Raw genomic sequence first — 21,156 nt, 5'->3', positions numbered from 1 at the left:
CCATCCTCGCTTTTCTTCGGGTCATGTGGAGCCTTCTGACTGTCCTGGGGTGGATTCTGTGGTGGATAGGTTGCAGCAGATCTGGAATCATGTGGTGGACAACTTGAAGTTGTCACAGGAGAAGGCTCAGCGCTTTGCCAACCGCCGCCGCGGTGTGGGTCCCCGACTACGCGTTGGGGATTTGGTGTGGCTTTCTTCCCGCTTTGTTCCTATGAAGGTCTCCTCTCCCAAATTTAAACCTCGTTTTATTGGGCCTTACAAGATATTGGAAATCCTTAATCCTGTATCTTTTCGTCTGGATCTTCCTGTGTCGTTTGCTATTCACAATGTATTTCATAGGTCCTTGTTGCGGCGGTACATTGTGCCTGTAGTTCCTTCTGCTGAGCCTCCTGCTCCGGTGTTGGTTGAGGGCGAGTTGGAGTACGTGATGGAGAAGATCTTGGATTCTCGCCTCTCCAGGCGGAGGCTTCAGTACCTGGTCAAGTGGAAGGGCTATGGTCAGGAGGATAATTCCTGGGTGGTCGCCTCTGATGTTCATGCGGCCGATTTAGTTCGTGCCTTTCATGCCGCTCATCCTGATCGCCCTGGTGGTCGTGGTGAGGGTTCGGTGACCCCTCACTAAGGGGGGGTACTGTTGTGAATTTGCTTTTTGCTCCCTCTAGTGGTTACTAGTTTTTTGACTCTGGTTTTTCTGTCATTCCTTTTATCCGCACCTGGGTCGTTAGTTAGGGGTGTTGCTATATAAGCTCCCTGGACCTTCAGTTCAATGCCTGGCAACGTAGTTATCAGAGCTAGTCTGCTGTGCTCTTGTCTACTGATCCTGGTTCCAGTTATATCAGCTAAGTCTGCCTTTTGCTTTTTGCTATTTGTTTTGGTTTTGTATTTTTGTCCAGCTTGTTCCAAATCTATATCCTGACCTTTGCTGGAAGCTCTAGGGGGCTGGTGTTCTCCCCCCGGACCGTTAGACGGTTCGGGGGTTCTTGAATTTCCAGTGTGGATTTTGATAGGGTTTTTGTTGACCATATAAGTTACCTTTCTTTATTCTGCTATCAGTAAGCGGGCCTCTCTGTGCTAAACCTGGTTCATTTCTGTGTTTGTCATTTCCTCTTACCTCACCGTCATTATTTGTGGGGGGCTTCTATCCAGCTTTGGGGTCCCCTTCTCTGGAGGCAAGAAAGGTCTTTGTTTTCCTCTACTAGGGGTAGCTAGATTCTCCGGCTGGCGCGTGTCATCTAGAATCAACGTAGGAATGATCCCCGGCTACTTCTAGTGTTGGCGTTAGGAGTAGATATATGGTCAACCCAGTTACCACTGCCCTATGAGCTGGATTTTTGTATTCTGCAGACTTCCACGTTCCTCTGAGACCCTCGCCATTGGGGTCATAACAGATTCCTACCCTTCAGCGTGGAGGGAGCTCAGTCGCAGCTCCCCTCCAGCTCCTTACTTCTCCTCTGCTCCTTCCTCCTTCACACTCTCTCTTCTCTTTCCAGGAGCTGCAGAACCACGTGTCTGCATGGCCCCAGCTTTCCACTCCTCACTCCTCTCACAGACTACTCTCTCACTCCTCCTCCAGCCAGAATATATAGCGAAGTCCCCCTGCATCTGGGTCTCGAGCCCCATCTTCTGGCCTAGAGGCAGAACAGTGTTGCATGTACTGGTTACCTGTTAAAGGGATCCTCCTCGCTTCCAAACATGGCATCACCCTCCCCGAAAGGAAGGCAATACCACTGTAACAACCAGTTACCTGGGGTGTTACCCATAATATATTCTCCCTGTGTTCACCTCACATAGATCTGAAAGTGCAGAGAACAGATTCACAGAGCTGCGAGCGTGGGAAGCATCTGAATCAAGCGTGCTTGTCAGGTATCTGCTCTCTGCACTCATAGCTCTGTGAAGCAGAACAATCTCACCCAGAAGTCAGACCTGTAAGAAGAGTGTAGTGGTGAATAATCACTGGAACGCTGGTGTGCTGCTTTCAGAATAGACGCCACTCCGTTACTAAGTCGTAGGTTTGATGTCACTGAATAGCACAAAGGTGACACCGCAAGTATGAACTTCACTTGGCACCACTACTGGGCAAGTAGGAAGAGCTGGGCAATGTGCCAGAATTGGCACATCTAATACATGTGACTTTTCAAGGGTCACTGTTTGCTTTAGCCTGGCTGTTTTTCCAAAATGGGGTATCCCATGCTGTTTTTTTAAACTATTTATTTAAATAATTAAAAAATATGGCATGAGGACCCCTCAATTCTTGATAACCAGCCTTGCTGAAGCTAACAGCTGAGGGCTGGTACCTATTTCAATATTGTCAGTAGTTCAAGAACCTGCACTGGTGAGTAACATATAATTCAATGAGACTATGGAAGGTTCCATAGTGCACCCATTTCAGGCATGTTGATGCAGGACTCCATGGAGTTCGACGAGTGGTAGCAAAGGTCAGGTATCACATTTATCTACCCTGCCATGCCCCATGCACATGTTCCTGCCCTGACAAGGGCAGTACCCAAGTGTACCCCAAAATAAATAGAAAGAAAACGCATATGTTGCTCAAAAATGTACAAATCAAAGACACATCAGTGTATATAAGAAATAAGGTAATATATAAAAATATATATCTTGTGAAGGGTATCCTGCAGTGACAGGTACACCCTGTTGAAGGTGTGGAGTGCTGTACCCTCTGTGAAAAATGGGGAGAAACCCATTATGTCTATGATACAGGTTTATATAGTATCAGCTTAGGGGCCTTCCCATTAAGGGCATTTCACCTCATTTCTGGTGGGTGTGGTTACAGCCACCATCCCCACGTGCTTTTTAGCCACTGTAATGTGCAGTGTCCCCATGGTAACCATAATGCCATGGGTGTCACGTAAAGAATCATATAACATGCCATAGTAAAGGAGTCATTTACTGTATAAGAAATCAAGTCAAATAAAAATCAGAATGAAAGAGCACGCCCTACAATCTTTATGTGGGACATCATTTGTCAAAACATTACAAACAAGCAAACAATGGCAGTTTAAAGAGTGGCAGCTCTGTTTGGGGCATAGAAATCATAAAAAAAACTGGAGAGGGGGTAAATACATACATAAATTATCTAGAGCGGAAAGCTATTGGATTTTCCAAATAAATTCTCTCAAACCAACGGGCTTAAACGGTTAAAATAATACTGTTTGCATTTGATAGGTAATTAACTCTTAGATTAGTATCAGGTCATCCACAATTGCCAATAAAATATCATGTAGCGCTCGTAAGTGATAATCCCCAATCAATCCCGTCTGGACTATTGTAACTCTCTACTAATCGGCCTCCCTCTTACCAAACTCTCCCCGCTCCAATCTGTCCTGAATGCTGCTGCCAGGATCATATTCCTCACCAACCGTTACACTGATGCCTCTACCTTGTGCCAGTCATTACACTGGCTACCCATCCACTCCAGAATCCAGTACAAAACTACTACCCTCATCCACAAAGCACTCCATGGCTCAGCACCACCCTACATCTCCTCTCTGGTCTCAGTCTACCACCCTACCCGTGCCCTCCGCTCCGCTAATGACCTCAAGTTAGCATCCTCAATAATCAGAACCTCCCACTCCCGTCTCCAAGACTTTACACGTGCTGCGCCGATTCTTTGGAATGCACTACCTAGGTTAATACGATTAATCCCCAATCCCCACAGTTTTAAGCGTGCCCTAAAAACGAATTTGTTCAGACTGGCCTACCGCCTCAACGCATTAACCTAACTATCCCTGTGTGGCCTATTAAAAATAGAAAAAAAAACCAAAACACATAATCAGGTTCCTCGCATCGTGTTCTCATACACTTTATGCAGTTAATAGCACTCTGTGTCTGTACTGCTACATACTTAGGCAGTTAACTGGTTCATGCAGCTTTACATGAACACCCGAGCCTTACACTATGGCTGGTCCAAATAACTAAAGCAATTGTCACCATCCACCTCTCGTGTCTCCCCTTTTCCTCATAGTTTGTAAGCTTGCGAGCAGGGCCCTCATTCCTCCTGGTATCTATTTTGAACTGTGATTTCTGTTATGCTGTAATGTCTATTGTCTGTACAAGTCCCCTCTATAAGTTGTAAAGCGCTGCGGAATATGTTGGCGCTATATAAATAAAAATTATTTTTATTATTATTATTAATCAAGGCAGACGTTATCTCTGAAACGTATAGTATCGCTATGCAACTTGTTTTTGCCCACAGGTAATACCATAGCAGGTGAAGTCACTTTTGCTGCAAGTGCTAGTTTTTCCTGAAGTGTTTGTGCCATCGTTACCGGTTGTAATGCTGAAAACATTGTGCAACGATCTTCTGACCTATCTCAATGTGGACAATGTAATCTTCTCTTTTATCAACAAAGACCTCAGTTTCTTTCCACCAGCTAAGGAATCGATTGGAATAAGTTTAAAGGTACCGTCACATTAAGCGACGCTGCAGCGATAGCGACAGCGATGCCGATCGCTGCAGCGTCGCTGTTTGGTCGCTGGAGAGCTGTCACACAGACCGCTCTCCAGCGACCAACGATGCCGAGGTCCCCGGGTAACCAGGGTAAGCATCGGGTTGCTAAGCGCAGGGCCGCACTTAGTAACCCGATGTTTACCCTGGTTACCAGCGTAAAAGTTAAAAAAACAAACAGCACATACTCACCAGCGCGTCCCCCAGCCTCTGCTTCCTGACACTGACTGAGCTCCGGCCCTAACAGCACAGCGGTGACGTCACCGCTGTGCTTTCACTTTCAGTTTAGGGCCGGCGCTCAGTCAGTGTCAGGAAGCAGAGGCTGGGGGACGCGCTGGTGAGTATGTGCTGTTTGTTTTTTTAACTTTTACGCTGGTAACCAGGGTAAACATCGGGTTACTAAGCGCGGCCCTGCGCTTAGTAACCCGATGTTTACCCTGGTTACCAGTGTAAAATATCGCTGGTATCCTTGCTTTTGCTGTCAAACACGGCGATACACGGCGACCTAGCGACCAAATAAAGTGCAGACCTTCTAGCAGCGACCAGCAATTTCACAGCGGGATCCAGATCGCTGCTGCGTGTCAAATACAGCGATATCGCTATCCAGGTCGCTGCAACGTCACGGATCGCTGGCGATATCGCCTAGTGTGACGGTACCTTAAGAGCAAGAGTTACCTATGGCTGTGTACCTTAGCTAGTGGTAGATCTTATTATCAAAGAGGGTAGTTGGATGTAAAAGAAGGACAAAATCATGATGCACAGCACTATAGGGAGATGTGTCAGACATTATTGTCCAACAGGGAGGGTTATGCAGCTCCCCAGTTAGGCACAAGCATATAGATGGGTGACAACTGACTAGACTAACACCAGACATGACACCCATGGCATTATGGTTACCATGGGGACACTGCATATTACAGTGGCTAAAATGCACATGGGCAACGGGGCTGTGGCCCTGCCCCTGGAAATTAGGTGGGAAGGGACCATGAGCTGATACTATATAAATCTTTATCATAGACACCATGGGTTTATCCCCATTTTTCACCCATTTTTCACAGAGAGGGCACAGCACTCTGCACCCCCAACATTGTGTACTTGTCACTACATGATACCCAATACACAATATATATATTTTTTATATACAGTATTACCTTATTTCTTATATACACTGATGTGTTTTTGCTATGTACATTTTTGAGCAACATATGCTTTTTCTTCTTTTCAATATATACACGCCCCTGATGACATCTCATTATTGAGACAGAAATGCATCAGAAGAGAATTATTTATTTGGGGGCAATAAAACGAGAACTACACATGGGTACTGCCCTCTGCTGCCTGCGGTACTTTATGAACTTCTGCATACCCATGTCTGAAATAGTTCAGATCTAAACCTATGGCTCCTTCCAAATAGTTTGCCATTGAATCATATGTTACTTACCAATACAGATTCCTGATCTACTGACAATATTGGTATAGGTACCTTTTTTATGTGCTTTTTTTCTCCCTGGGTATATATTATATATAGTATATATTTCATACTATTAATTAAAAGTTATGTTTTAAGAGTCTTTCTATGCTGTTTAAACACCATGTACTTTCTCATAGGTTACTTCTTGTTCTTTATTTTTCAAGTGAACAGCCAGATAGCAGAGCTTGGAACGAGACCATTACAACTTGTGTGATAAAAAAGTACAACGCTCACTTCACTGCACCTGAAATCCATGCGTGTTCTGGCAATAAAAGGGTTATATAAAGCAGATTTCCCTGCAATGAGTCCCACAGAATGCTTTCCATCAATGGAGGTCCAGATACAATAAAACTGCATTAATATTGCTAGTCTGTTTCCAAATCTTCTGGATTCCAAATGTGCAAAATACGTTGAATCCTGGATACCTCCCTGCCAATGTGCTGATCCGGAGCATCAACATGGAAATGTTTGTTTTACAAATTTGGAGATTTTAAGAGGAATTTTCACCTTCAGATGACTTTTTATGGATGGGACTGCACGCACTTTCAATTTTAGTAAATACTACTTTATTTAATGTTTTTTATACTGTTTATGATTTTATACCAATTCGGCTTTATATACTGTCCTATTTAAGGGGAAGATCGTCGGCACATACCCTTAGAGTACTGTTAGCAAGCTCATGTTCAATACCCAAGCATGTTAAAGAAAGCACTCATTTGCTTGCATGTGATTTCATGACTGCATTCATTGCTTTCGGTTACTGTAGTCTTTATGAGCTAATAAAGTGTTTTATGTCAAAATTTAAGGGCAATGAGTTTTCTTGCTTAAATACGTTAATTGACATATTGGCTTCCCCTTACAATTGCACATGAAAGTGGGTCCAGGGTGATACAAAATAGTAATTCTTGTGGGAAAGAACAAGTTTTACATTTACAAGTCAGATAGCATTTCTAAAATTGTATGTCCTTTCCCCCTTTTTGAAATTAGAAAATTACAAGTGTAAAAAAATATAAGAGTATAGACGTCAATGATGTACAGAATTATCTCTGTGTCTACAATGAATTATGACATTTCCTAACAACATTAGGAAAGATTTGTGAGTGTTCCAATCAGACCTTATCCACCATGTCACATATTTCATTATCACCATCAAGCAGCTGTATATAATTGTTAGGGGTTTTACAACTCATTAGAAGATATCTCAAGACATAAAACAGACCATCATTGTCTCTTGTTCAGCCAAGATAATTCATCCAGTCTAGGCAACATGAGGTATTTGGGGGTTAAACAAGCTAAATTTCTTTGGATACAGGGATACTATTATTATTATACATTTTTATAGCGCCATTTATTCCATGGCGCGTTATATGTGAAAAAGGGGGCAGATATAGGCACATACATTAAGCATGAGCAAAAAACAAGGTACACGGGTACATAAGGAGGGAGGACCCTGCCCGTGAAGGCTCACAGTCTGCAGGGGAAGGGGGAGGATACATTAGGAGAGGGTAGAGTTGGTTGTGCAGCGGTGTGAGTTGATGTTAGAGAGAGTGCACAGCCAGTAATTTAACGAAAAGTGTTGCTTTCTGGCTAATAATTCACATTCACAGCCATGTGTCTCATCCAGACGTAAGCTGATCTAGGCATCTTCCAAATTCCATCTTTCAAATTACAGATTTCTAATTACACTACTCTGAATTAGACCAGAACTCTAGAATGCATTTGGCCACTTATCACTCCTACAATATTATCATCACCATCATCATCATCATTTTAGGTACCATCTAGTCGAGCTGTTCTCCTCTTTCCACAGGTATGCACTGAATGTCCCAGCTTTCCCCAGCTCCCAAATGTCTATGTGAATTGCATTGTTTGCTCTGGTATGCACTGAATGTCCCAGCTTTCCCCGGCTCCCGAATGTCTATGTGAATTGCATTGTTTGCTTTGGTATGCACTAAATGTCCAAGCTTTCCCCAGCTCCTGAATGTCTATTTGAGTTGCGTTGTTTGCTCTTGTATGCACTGAATGTCCCAGCTTTCCCCGGCTCTCGAATGTCTATGTGACTTACATTGTTTTCTCTGGTATGCACTGAATGTCCCAGCTTTCCCCGGCTCTCGAATGTCTATGTGACTTACATTGTTTTCTCTGGTATGCACTGAATGTCCCAGCTTTCCCCGGCTCCTGAATGTCTATGTGAATTGCATTGTTTGCTCTGGTATGCTGTGCTTACCCATCACTTTGTATCCACAATATATTTCACTGCTCCTGTGTCTTCCATGGATATGTAAGTGGTCAGTGTAACCCCTCCCCTGCTTTTATGACCTTTGTTAAAGTCTGAACATGTGATCTGGCCACCCACGCCCACATCCCTTCACAGCTGAGTGGTATTAGTCCCAAATATATATATATATATATATATATATATATATATATATATATACAGCCATGTGTCTGATCCAGGCATCTTCCAAATTCCATCTTTCAACTTACAGATTTCTAATTACATTACTCTGAATTAGACTAGAATTGGACTGGAATTTGACTGTAATGTAACGGAATATAAAATCACTACAATGTTTTGGATTCTTTTCACTTTCACCTCCATAATATTCTATTTTTCCCTACCTGCTGTAATCTTCCCACCTAGTAAGGAACTAGTAATTTCCAAGTCCATCCTCACCAGTAGTGTTGAGCGATACCGTCCGATACTTGAAAGTATCGGTATCGGAAAGTATCGGCCGATACCGGCAAAGTATCGGATCCAATCCGATACCGATACCCGATACCAATACAAGTCAATGGGACTCAGGTATCGGACGGTATTCCTGATGGTTCCCAGGGTCTGAAGGAGAGGAAACTCTCCTTCAGGCCCTGGGAACCATATTAATGTGTAAAATAAAGAATTAAAATAAAAAATATCGCTATACTCACCTGTCCGACGCAGCCGGGACCTCAGCGAGGGAACCGGCAGCGTTGTTTGTTTAAAATTCGCGCTTTTACTTGGTTACGTGAGGTCCCGGCTTGTGATTGGTCAGGGCGGCCATGTTGCCGGGACGCGGACCAATCACAGCAAGCCGTGACGAAATTACGTCACGGCTTGCTGTGATTGGTCCGAGTCCCGGCAACATGGCCGCCATTAACCAATCACAAGCCGTGACGTCACGGGAGGCTGGACATGCGCGTATTTTGAAAAGCGCGCGTGTCCAGCCACCAGTGACGTCCCGGCTTATGATTGGTCACGGCGCCATGTTGCCGGGACGCGGACCAATCACAGCAAGCCGTGACGAAATTACGTCACGGCTTGCTGTGATTGGTCCGCGTCCCGGCAACATGGCCGCCATTAACCAATCACAAGCCGTGACGTCACGGGAGGCTGGACACGCGCGCTTTTCAAAATACGCGCATGTCCAGCCTCCCGTGACGTCCCGGCTTGTGATTGGTTAATGGCGGCCATGTTGCCGGGACGTCACTGGAGGCTGGACACGCGCGCTTTTCAAAATACGCGCATGTCCAGCCTCCCGTGACGTCCCGGCTTGTGATTGGTTAATGGCGGCCATGTTGCCGGGACGTCACTGGAGGCTGGACACGCGCGCTTTTCAAAATACGCGCATGTCCAGCCTCCCGTGACGTCACGGCTTGTGATTGGTTAATGGCGGCCATGTTGCCGGGACGCGGACCAATCACAGCAAGCCGTGACGTAATTTCGTCACGGCTTGCTGTGATTGGTCCGCGTCCCGGCAACATGGCCGCCCTGACCAATCACAAGCCGGGACTTCACGTAACCAAGTAAAAGCGCGAAATTTAAACAAACAACGCTGCCGGTTCCCTCGCTGAGGTCCCGGCTGCGTCGGACAGGTGAGTATAGCGATATTTTTTATTTTAATTCTCTTTTTTACACATTTTTACATTAATGTTGTTGCGATACCCGATACCCGATATCACAAAAATATCGGATCTCGGTATCGGAAATTCCGATACAGCAAGTATCGGCCGATACCCGGTACTTGCAGTATCGGAATGCTCAACACTACTCACCAGCCATCTCACCTCATCCTCACAGCTGTTCCTCCACATACAATCCTTTTCTCCAGACACACACGGGCACATCATGTCCTATCCTGCTCCCACCTTCTAACTCTCTGTCTGCTACTCCAAATTGCTGGTGACGTATCCCCAAATCCTCTAGACATCCCCACACTAATTTCTAACACCCTGCCATGAACCTCTCCAACCTTGATAACCTCATACCCATTCATTCAGCCCCCACTCCCGCGGTCCCCTTACCTGGAGCACTATGGAATGCAGGCTCTGTCTGCAATAAACTGCTATTTATCCATGACCTCTTCATCACCAACAAACTCTCCTTCCTTGCCGTCACTGAAACCTGGCTCACCCCCTCCGACTCAGCCTCTCAGCTACAATTTCCTATGGCAGACTCCATCTCTCTCACTCCCCTCGCCCCAGCAACAAACGTGGTGGAGTTGGCCTGCTTCTGTCTGACGCCTGCTCCTTTACCCCAATTGCGCTACCACCCTCCGCGACTCTTCCCTCGTTTGAGGTGCACTCCATCCGCATCTACTCTCCCTCCAACTTCCAGCTGGCTGTCATCTACTGCCCCCCAGAACTAGCCATCTCCACCTTTTTCTGGGACCATTTCCCCACCTGGCTACTTCACTTCCTCTCTGCTGACATCCCCACTATCATCATGGGCGACTTTAATATCCCCAGTTACACTTCCACCTCAGCTGCCTCTAAACTTTTATCACTCTCTGCCTCCTTCAGCCTCACTCAATGGTCCTCTGCAGCCACTCACAAAGATGGCCACATGCTGGACCTTATCTTCTCCTGCCTCTGTTCCCTTACCAATCTCACTAACTCACCCCTCCCCCATCTGACCACAACCTACTGACATTCTCTTCCCTCTCCTGTCCTAGTGCACAACCCCCACTCCACAAACTCACTTATCCTCACAGAAATGTCAAACACCTCAATTTACAATCACTCTCTGAGTCTCTTCTCCCTCTTACAGACATAGCTTCCCTTCATGACACAGATGCTGCTGCCACTTTTTATAACACCATAATAATGGCAACACTTCATTTGGCCGCCCCGCTCACCCATAGCAAAACTCGTACAATCAACAGGCAGCCCTGGCTGATCAACCTGACCAAACAACTGAGACTGGCTTCCAGGGTCGCTGAGCAAAGATGGAAGCGATCCCGCTCTACCGAGCGCTTCCTCGCATACAAGCAGTCCCTCTCCAGCTTCAAGTCCACGCTCACTGCTGGTAAACAAACTTACTTCTCATCTCTCATATCCTCCCTGTCTCACAACCCTAAACAGCTTTTTAACACTTTCAATAATCTACTCCGTCCCCCAGCACCCCCTCCCTCTCCACTTATTACTGCTGCAGACTTTGCCTCCTTCTTTAAGCAGAAGATCGAGACGATCAGAGAAAGCTTTGGCCCACCGCCACAATGCCCCTCTTAGCTGCTCAGCCCTGTTTCTCCAAAACCAGCTTCTCCACCATGACAGAAGATCAGCTCTCCACCCACCTGTTAAGATCACACCTCACCACTTGCATGCTTGACACGCTCACGTCCCACCTCAACCCTAACTTCATCACAGTCTTCATCCCAACCCTTCAACACACCTCTTCAGCCTCTCACTTACAAATGATGTCTTTCCCTCATCCTTCAAACATGCCTTGATCACACCCATCCTCAAAAAGCTCTTCCTCGACCCATCCTCTGTCTAGCTATCACCCGATATCTCTTCTCCCTTATGCCTCAAAACTACTGGAACAGCATGTCCATCTTGAACTGTCCTCCCACCTCTCCTGCTGCTCCCCTTTTGACCGGTTACAATCTGGCTACCGAACGCATCACTTAACTGAAACTGCCCTAATCAAAGTCACCAATGACCTACTAACTGTCAAAAGCAAGCGACACTACTCTGTCCTCCTTCTCCTGGACCTGACTTCTGCCTTTGACACTGTGGACCATTCCCTCCTGCTACAGATTCTATTATCTCTTGGCATCACAGATTTGGCCCTATCCTGGATCTCATAATATCTAACAGACCGAACATTCAGTGTCTCCCTCTCCCACTCCACCTCCTCACCTCGCCCCTTGTCTGTCTGTGTTCCCCAAGGCTCAGTTGTAGGACAACTACTCTTCTCCATCTACATCTTCGGCCTGGGACAGCTCATAGAATCCCACGTTTGTCTCTACACCGATGACACGCAGATCTACCTATCCGGACCTGACCTCACCTCCTTACTCACCAAAATCCCACAATGTCTGTCTGCTATCTCAGCCTTCTTTTCTGCTTTCTAAAACTAAACATGGACAAAACAGAATTCATCATCTTTCTCCCATCTCACTCTACCCCTCCACCAGACCTATGCATCAATGTCAATGGCTGCTCCCTTTCCCCAGTCCCACACACTCGGTGATCCTCGATTCTGCCCTCTCTTTCAAGCCACATATCCAAGCCCTTGCCTCCTCCTGATGACTCAAACTCAAAAATGTTTCCTGGATCCGCGCATTGCTTGACCATGACACCACAAAAACACTAGTGCACGCCCCCTTTTCATCTCCCGCCTTGACTACTGCAACCTCCTACTTTCTGGCCTCCCCTCTAGCACTCTGGCACCACTCCAATCCATCCTACATTCTGCTACCTGACTAATCAACCTGACTCGCCTTACTATGACATACAAAGCCATCCACAACCTGTCTCCTCCATACATCTGTGACATGGTCTCCCAGTACTTACCTGATCTCCTTCTCTACTCCCCTCTCATCTCTTCTTCCCACAACTGCTTACATGTCTTCTCCCGTGCTCCCCTCATACTCTGGAACTCTCTACCCCAACACATCAGACACTCACCTACCACGGAAACCTTCAAAAACAACCTGAATACCCACCTCTTCCGACAAGCATACAGCCTGCAATGATCCTCAATCTACTGAACCACCACACAACCAGCTCTACACTCTCCTAGTGTATTCTTACCCACCCTGTGTAGACTGTGATCCCTTGCGGGCAGGGTCCTCTCTACTTCTGTGCCTGTTAGTGCCTTGTTTTTGCTCATATTTATTGTACTTCTCTATACTTGCCCCCTTTTAACATGTAAAGCGCCATGGAATAAATGGCGCTATAAAAATAATAATAATAATAATGCTGAAAGGCTATGTACTACAGCCAACAGACAAGACTGATTACATTAAAAATAAATTGTTATCCATCATTTTGTCATTCCCATTAATTGTGTATTGTATTTACAAATGGAAAGTCACTCAGCACATTATTTTGACTATTTATTTAAAGGGAACCTATCATAATGAAAATGCAGTGTAATCTGCAGGTACCATAGTGTTTGGTATAGAGCAAGGAGAGCTGAGCAGATTTATGTATATACAGTAGTTGTATGAGAAAGCATTCGGTATAACCTGTGTTTTAATAATTTAATCCTCTATTCGTCTTGGCTTTTTGGGTCCAGTGGCCGGTCCTATCAGTGATCCACAACTGTCTCTATCTGCATACTTATACAAAGGAAGCTGTCAGTCACTGATAGGACTGCCCACGGGACTGAAAATCCAAGAAAGAGCAGAAGTTTAATTGAATTAAACATAGATTGTATTGAAGAAAGAAGGAAGAAGGCACGCTAGTCGAAACGTGCGTAGGGGCTATGGCACCGCAGGTCTGAGGTAAATGGTTTACACTCTTCATTTCCTCTCTAACCCTCCATCTCTTTCCACATATACATCCTGTATGCACTTGATTCTAGTTGATTACACAGGTTCCACTTTGGTTATACATGTAATACACTGTGTTCCAAATTATTATGCAAATTGGATTTAAGTGTGATAAAGATTTAATTGTTTTGTTTTTCAAATAAACTCGTGGATGGTATTGTGTCTCAGGGCTCAATGGATCATTGAAATCAATCTTAAACACATGGGATAATTAGTTTTCCAGGTGATTCTAATTAAAGGAAAACTACTTAAAAATGATGTTCCACATTATTAAGCAGGTCACAGTTTTCAAGTAACATGGGAAAGAAAAAGGATCTCTCTGCTGCTGAAAAGCATCAAATAGTGCAATGCCTTGGTGAAGGGATGAAAACATTAGAAATTTCTCGAAAACTTAAGCGTGATCATCATACTGTTAAGAGATTTGTGGCTGTATCTGAGCACAGATGTGTTTGTGCTGATAAAGGCATAATGAGGAAGATTTCTGCCAGGCAAGTTCATCGGATTAAGAGAGCAGCTGCTAAAAAGCCATTACAAAGCAGCAAACAGATATTTGAAGCTGCTGGTGCCTCTGAAGTCCCTCGAACCTCAAGGTGTAGGCTCCTTCAAAGGCTTGCTGTGGTGCATAAACCTACTATTCGGCCACCCTTAAACAGTGTTCACAAGCAGAAATGGTTGCATTGGGCCCACACATACATGAAGACTAATTTCCAAACATTCTTGTTTACTGATAAGTGTTGAGCAACCCTGGATGGTCCAAATGGATGGAGTAGTGGATGTTTGGTGTATGGCCACCATGTCCCAACAAGGCTGCAACAACGGCAAGGAGATGGAGAAGTCATGTTTTGGGCTGGAATCATGGAGAAACAGCTGGTAGGGCCCTTTAAGGTTCCTGAAGGTGTGAAAATGACCTCTGCAAAGTATATAGAGTTTCTGACCACTTTCTTCCATGGTATAAAAAGCAGAAACATGCCTTCAGGAGCAAAATCATCTTCATGCATGACAATGCACCATCTCATGCTGCAAAGAATCCCTCTGAGCCATTGGCTGCTATGGGCATAAAAGGAGATAAACTCATGGTGTGGCCACCATCTTCCCCTGACCTCAACCCTATACAAAACCTTTGGAGTATCATCAAGCAAAAGATCTCTGCGGGTGGGAGGCAGTTCACATCAAAACAGCAGCTCTGGGAGGCTATTCTGATTTCATGCAAAGAAATCCAAGCAGAAACTCAATGGATGCAGGAATTGTGAAGATGATATCAAAGAAGGGTTCCCATGGGAACATGTAACTTGGCCTGTTAGGATGTTTTGGAGTTAAATAGCTTTTTGTTCAGTGAATGTGACCTCCTAATGCTGCAAATTCCACAAATGAGCATTTTCAGTTCTTTAAAACATATCAAATGTTTAGAAATTCTACTGTGCCTAATAATTTGGAACCGTGCATTTTAAGTTTTTATTCATTTTGGAGGTTATACTGTTATCATTGGGAGGTTTATTCAATAAAATTCGATGTAAACTCTAACGGGTGATGACTTTTATTAGACTGACTGTCATTTGCAGCAATCATTTAGGAAAATCAGAAAAAAATGTCATTTGCATAATAATTTGGAACATAGTGTATATGTTTGGGGTGGATATATGGTACATTTTTGTATATAATTGCCCAGACCTGTGGTTCCACCATTGGTAGTTTTCACCATCCGATTATCCCCCCCCTTATTTTGTTTAAGTAATGTTTTTATTAATGATGTAAAACAGCTAAAAACTTTTTCAATATTACCTTGCTCCTTGTTGTGCAAATTTGTTCTCTATATGGCTATGTATGTTGGTGCACTGAACACGTTATATAATTCCCTGGTTGGGCACAGGTGTCTGATGGTGCTGCATTCTGTGCATTGTTGTCTATGTTTGCATAACAGGATGCCTGCAGACTGGACTGCATTTTGATGGTGAAAATTTCTCTTTACATCTAATTTTCACAAAATCATGTGATTGTGTTTATCCGCTTCAGTAGTACGCTTCATTATCTGTGTGCATTCTTTACCATGTTATTTCTAAAAAAAAAAAATACTTATTTTAAGAATATTGGCATGTTCAATTGTACCCTACTATTAAAAATAGAGAGAAATTTCCACTCTCTAAGTATATTTCTAAAGCGCACAAAACTCACTTTTAATGTAATGGAGCACTAAAGTTATGAAGGCTCACAAACTTCTCCCATACTGTTATAGAAACATCACAAAAACTGAGAAAAATAGCAGAAGCTTTTTATATGTAAAATGCTTAGCAAGCATGTCAAGGGTGCTTGAGAAAGCGGGTGCTGACAGCGGCGAAACGCGCGTCGGGGTGCGTGCCTTGGCCCCCTCATGTTCAGGTGAGACATGCTTCTCTCAGGTATTTTCGCTCAGACTTACATAGCTAAGTGCTAGTATGCAAATAGAGGTTACTTTGTTATATTTGTTAACATTCACACTCCTATAGCGTACTCAATGGTGTGATCTGACGTCTTATAATTGGGAGATTGTGTTTGTTTATATATCTTGAGGAGTATTTGGCTCTCACCGTATGGACTGATATAGAGCATGGATGCTATAGTTCATGAGGGCCAGGCATATCTGGTGTCTTTGTATTCAAGCACTTTCAATACGTTGTTTGTGTGTTTTTTATGTTTTGTATTTGTTAATTAATAAACTTGCTAAGCATTTTACATATAAAAAGCTTCGGCTATTTTTCTCCGTTTTTTTGATCATCTTTATGTGGAAGTAGATTTACATGGTAGGTGACTAAATTTTTGGTCACATCATGAATCTGGATTATGTCATGTTATAGAAACATCTCTGGAATGGCTGCTTATGACATAAAATTCTACATTATCTCAGCATAAATAGTTGCTCAAATTGCTTATTGGCAAATTTCAATAAAATTATGGATATGCCACAAGATCAACCTAATCTGTCATCTTTTTGTTAGTTCTGAGATTTTCATTTTTCCTTGGTCATTCAGTAGGAAAGTAGGGCCAGGGCTGCAGTCATGGCTGACAGTAACTCTTGTATCACTCTGTGGTACTCTCCCAGCACACGATCATGTTTCTTTCCCTGAGTACCACGGTGCTGCTTCTCTGCATCATCTGGGATCTCCCGACACGGGAATGTGTTCTCTACAGACGGTTCTGCAATTAAAGAATCACAGTCTGGCTTCACTTTAACTTCAACTTCTTTACTCAACACAGCATCATCCAGGGCACAATCATTCACAAAAATTGGCAATACTTTCCCTTGCCTCTTCTCTCTGCCGCTAAGCCTGTCCCTGGGATGGATCGTATTCTCCAGTCCCTCAATGTCCTCAATGTCCAGAATTTCTGCTTCCTGTGGGGGTATGCTCTGCCGTTTCGCCCCGGTTCTTAGAATAGCGGCCCATGCAAAAACCTGCCACATGTTGGATAACTTGCTCCCATTCGGCTTAGCCTTCTTCCTCTAGCAACTGCAGTCCCACTGTAATACTATTGTAGGAACTCGAGGATTCTGGTAGCATGGGGCAATGAACAGACAGAGATGGGTTTCTTTAGTGCAAATAGTGTATTTGTATCACAGCAATAACACCCAAACCAATATACTGATTTTCCGCAGTGACCTGCAATGAAACAAGTCCTTGAAACATATACAGCAAATCGGCAGAGTTCTTAAGGCAGAGTCCTCGGCAAGGTGATCAAAAGGTGAGTGTGACAGGTGACGTGGTGCAGATCCGAAACACACTGTCTGTGCAGAAAGAGTAGTAAACACAAGGAAGTCTAGAACAAGTCCACAGATTAATTCCAGGCATGACATGAACACAGGTAAGTCCAGAAACTAGTTCTCAAGTTGATCTCAGTTGTGGCATAAACACGGGTAAGTCCAGAAACAAGTTCACATTAAAGTATTATACTGGTGTAGATTCAAGCAGCTCCCCCCGGGGGGAGTAAATGAAGGATTAAGTAGCAAAACACAGTCCAGCAACATAGTTCAAAATCACAGTTCAGAAACAGAGTTCTTACCAGGAGGAGAGAACCAAGGGTTAAGTTCCAAAGTCAACAGACTAAAGATAACTTAGAGAGTGTAGTTTACATACGCAGAGAATGTCCAGAGCCATGGGTAGAAGCACAGTAGAACAAGCAGCTGAGCTGAAGGGGAACGAAAGCAGAATACTCCAGCAAGAAAGCTGACACCTGAGCCGGGTTTTAAACAAAAAAACAGGAAGTAGGGCAGACAAAAACAGCAAACCCGGAATACTGACACCCACTAATACTGCACCGCTAGCACTGCTGCTGCTGTACTCTCTACTGTGCTCTGGCCCCCTAGATGCTAACTGCTGGGCCCACTCTTCTTGCAACATTGTGTGGCACAGTGTTGCCCTGGGGCTAGCCAGCCCTGTGAGCCACATGGGTGTCCCGGCCCCAACTAACTAAAACCAAGAAGACTTCACTATCTTATCCCACCATACCCCTCCTACAATTAACTATTCACTACCTCTAAGCTATACGGCTAACCCTGTAATAATACCATCTAGGGGCGGTCCCAGGACACCACTTTCCCTATGCCACTATAATAAATATACAAAATACAGTTTAGCAAATGCACAGAAATAATGCTTATAAATATACATTGTAGTCCAAAGGTAATACATTGCAGGTGTAGCAATACCCATATACGGCAATGGTAATGCACTTAAAGGTGTAGCAGTACCATTGCGTATATATGTATTTTCAAATATATATAGTCCACATAAATGATGTCAGCAACATTTAAATAGACTGAAAGGGGTTGGGGACAAAGTGCAATATTCTCATTTCTTACACCCCCTTACATAGGAATAGGGGCCAAGTCTTCAAAGTAGACTCTGATCTGGAAGCTGCATTTTGACAGCAGCTTTCAGTGTCATAGTGGAGATTGCTGAATATGAGAAGAAGCCTGAAGAGGCCACTCCACCCAGTGCCTCCTGTTCACCTCTGTCTTCCAGATGGGAACAGGCCTGAATTGACTAAATTAGTTTGTTTGCACAGAATTTTTTAATTTGTGCAATCTATTGCTCCCTGGCTGAAAAATTGCTGTTGTAATTGCAATGGAAATAAAACTTGAGTGCTTTAGGAGTGTAAACCCTCCCCAAGTCTCTGCCTCCCTAGCTCTATTCTACACTATGTCCCACCTTAGTGTGTTTGACTGACAGTTTAAATCCTCCCCAAGTCTCTGCCTTTCTAGCTCTATCCCACACCATGCCCCACCTTCGTGTGTTTGACTGACAGCTTATTTACTTCATTGGGAAGGTATATAAACATAATGTCAAACTCAAAGAAAAGGGAGGCCACTCTCTTATTTACACGGAGTGCAAAATCCTATAGCAAAACTGAAAGAAAGGATTGTAATATAGCTTCCCATGGCTGAGTGTCCAATAGTAGTGGCCTCAGTCCTGCTTAGCCCCTAATTCACATTTACATCATTTAACATATGGTACTAGAGGCTAGGACCATCCTGAGTAGAGTCACCTTGATGTGGTGGGATGACTTTTACGTTTTTTTTTATCAAAACAGTGTTAACTAAGTATTCTAAGTTATTTTCACGCAGTATAGCTATTTACTTACTTACTGCAGAGTATTTGCTCTTTTTGCTTTTATCTGTTTAGTGGTCAGTGTGAATATGTGCCTATACATTGCATGCATATGGAGCGCCCCCACAGTCGCAGGGCCGAGGGGTACCCGGTACCGGGCCTCTCTGTCTCGGTTCTGGGAGTGTCATGGTGGCTAGACCCGGTCCGTGACCCTGCTGAGGGGCGTCCAGTAAAAGTTGAGAATAATGTGGTGTGGTGCAGGTCGCGATGAATAACGAGGACACAGGGTTGCAGTCTCTTTACCTCTTTACTGAAGGTTTCAGGGTCCTCAATCCAGAGTACGGTTAACCGGGTTGTTTGAGACCGGCTGGTCTGATGGCACCTCCAGAGTTCCCTTTGCAGGTGGAAATCTGTGCCTTCCTTCTAGCGCTTGTGTGTTGTAGTCCTTCCCTGCTGAGCACCACGGGATAGTCCTCACAACTGTTGTGTCTGTTTCGTAAGTTCCCTCACAACTGATTCTGATGTTCTTCTCCGTCCCCCAGATGATATGGCTAGGACGCACCCGTATGACGGGTAGGCCTGGAGTTCTTCCGGGACCCTAGAGTCGCCCCTCTCCAACTGTTGCCCCCTATGTCTGCTTAGGTGATTTAGGTGAGACAGCCCGCCTATAACTGACTGTCGTGCCGTAGGTTTGAAGTAAGGCTTGGAGCTCAATACTTCCTCGGCGTTTCCGGCCACCGGCTACGCGCCTCAGTAGGATGTTGCCTCGGTCTTACAGCACAACTCCTACTGGTGTTATCTCCTTGTTGCGTTGATCTCGTTTCTCACTCTTCACAATAAGCTTCGCTTCTTGTCCTTTCTTGGGTACCGCCGCAATGAAGTGCAGGCGCGGTCCCGTAACATTCTTTCTGTTCGCTAGGCCTCTGTCAGGATCCCACCCCTGACAGGGACCCCCCTGAATCTTCCCCTGCAACACCCTCTGCCACAGGATTTTGCCTGGTTCCAACCCAGTCAGCTTTCTCTCTAACTTCCTATCTAACCCCCAGTTTTACCAGATTGTGAGGAGTGGCCTAATACATAGCACACTTAGCTCCCCCTGGAGGCCAGACTGTGAAGTGTATTGGTGTCTGTGATACCTGGTCAGGTGAACTCCTTCAGTGCCATCAGACGTACCAATACCCCCCCTTAGCGGTGGAGCATCAGTACTGCAACGACCAGGACTCTGGGGCGCTGCACATACCTACACATTGCATGCATACCTACTTATATTCCAGTTCATTTATTTCGGTTTTACTTTAGGTTTTTCACTGCCTGCAAATAAGTATGTGGTCTCCCTTTTCTTTGAGCAGGAAATTACGTTTATAGGCGCCTTGGTCCCACTCAACACTTATTTACATTTATGTCATTTGACATATGGTAAAGTTTTAATACTACAGGTTAGGACCATCCCAAATAGGGTCACCTTGACGTTGTGGGATGTTTTTTACACTTTTTTTTTTATCAAGACAATGTTAACTAAGTACACTATGTTATTTTCATGCACTATTGCTATTTTATTTACTTTTTTACTTTACATTTGCTCATTTTGCTCGTATCTTAGATTCCCTTTACTTGTAGCCATAAACACACAATATAGTGTAATTAATGTGTGAGAGGATCCTCAAATGAGATCCATGCCTTTCACTATAATATGAGTCCTCTGTTCATTTTTACCCACACAAACATGGTGAAGAGAAGTCTAAATGAAGTTGGGGTCAAATGATTGTGCTGCCATTTAATTCTAACTATATGGGAATTACAGAAACAGCAAGATATTATATCACTCACTCCTTGTTCTAAGTTTAAAAAATGGAATTGTCCTTTTAAAAAAAAGACTACTTTGGT

This window comes from Ranitomeya variabilis, chromosome 1 (genome assembly GCF_051348905.1).
Source record: "Ranitomeya variabilis isolate aRanVar5 chromosome 1, aRanVar5.hap1, whole genome shotgun sequence".
Taxonomy (NCBI): domain Eukaryota; kingdom Metazoa; phylum Chordata; class Amphibia; order Anura; family Dendrobatidae; genus Ranitomeya; species Ranitomeya variabilis.
The sequence above is the reverse complement of the archived record's forward strand: the minus strand, read 5'-3'. Positions refer to the sequence as shown.